Below are 1,215 nucleotides of genomic sequence, written 5' to 3'. Positions count from 1 at the left end.
ACTCTGTCCTCTAGGGGCGCTGTGGGTCAGAATGGACTCCACAGCAGTGGGTGTGGTTTGGTTGGTTTGTAGTAGTTTACTCTGAAATATGAAGACCTTCTGCTAGGAATTGTTAATGATTCGGTCTGCCAAGAAGCTCCAACGATGACCCAGTCAACCCCTGCTGCACTGAAAAGTAGAAAAGGCTGACCGTGGGCGTTTACAGCGTGCTCTGCTCTGGAGTCAGCGGCGTCCTCAGTACACAGTGAGGTGCTGATGGAGGAGGGTGGAGTGGCCCTGGCAGGATGCCTTCGGGGAAGCTGAACTGTCGGTAGTGTCATGGAGTGGCAGGGCGGACACCCCGTGTGTCACGACACAGTGGGTCAGACATTCCAGGGGCCACTCCTTGCCTTTCACGCTCTGAATGATAGGCCGTTCGGGTTTCCAGCAAGGCCCTCAGTCATCAACCGCTTCCCACTCTCCTCACCGAGCGGCCTGGAGAAAGTCCCTGTGTACGTTTGTTGTGGGTTGAACTGTGTCCCCCCAAAACATCTGTCAGCCTGAGGCTGGGCCATGATTCTCAGTAGCTGGCAGTCGTGTCATGATGTCATTGTCCCCTGTGATGTGCTGTGATGTGCGGGCCAGTCAGTTCCGAGGAGATTAGGGTGGGATGCAGCTCCCCTGATCCTGTGTGAGGGGGACCTCCCTGGGCGGTGGCACGCATCACCTCTCATCTTACACAAGAGATGTCCCCCGAGAGTCGGGCCCACCTGCCAACAAGGAGAAGAGCCGGGAGTGGAGCACATGTTTGGACCTGGGGTCTCTGTGCCGGGCAACGCTTGGACTCAGGGGAAGGCTGGTAACAGGGCCCTTCCCACTGGAACAGCAGAGAGAGAGAGCCCCTCCAGAGCTGGGTCCCCGAGTTCAGACGCGTCGCCTCCTGAGCTGTGAGAGGATACATCCCTGTTTGTGAAATCCGTTGCCTGTGGTCCTGTTATAGCAGCAGTCGATAGCTCAGACAGCATTGTTATTGGGGAGACCAACAGACATATTTGTTTGGCTTGCCTAACGGAGATTCTGTGTCCTGTGGCTTTCAGTAAAATCTGGAAAACTTGTACCCGTGAGTCATCTTCTTGGGTGATTTTTTACAAGTTTGGTGACATGTTCATTAATATCCAGACTGCCCCACAGGGTCCATGCTGTCAATCTTCACAGAAGCAAAGCCCAAACCACACC

General features: G+C 54.8%; 1 protein-coding gene across 1 annotated transcript in view; it reads left to right on the top strand.

Annotated features, from left to right (window-relative positions):
* NBEA (neurobeachin) overlaps positions 1-1,215 on the top strand; it is a gene marked incomplete at its 5' end in the record, with an annotated part of 985,874 nt that overhangs the window by 886,960 nt on the left and 97,699 nt on the right. The window lies entirely within an intron of this gene.

This window comes from Orycteropus afer, unplaced genomic scaffold (assembly GCF_000298275.1).
Source record: "Orycteropus afer afer isolate SDZICR_OR568_19922 unplaced genomic scaffold, OryAfe1.0 scaffold00384, whole genome shotgun sequence".
Classification (NCBI taxonomy): domain Eukaryota; kingdom Metazoa; phylum Chordata; class Mammalia; order Tubulidentata; family Orycteropodidae; genus Orycteropus; species Orycteropus afer.
Note: the sequence above shows the minus strand (reverse complement) of the source record. Positions and strands in the feature narration are given on the sequence as shown.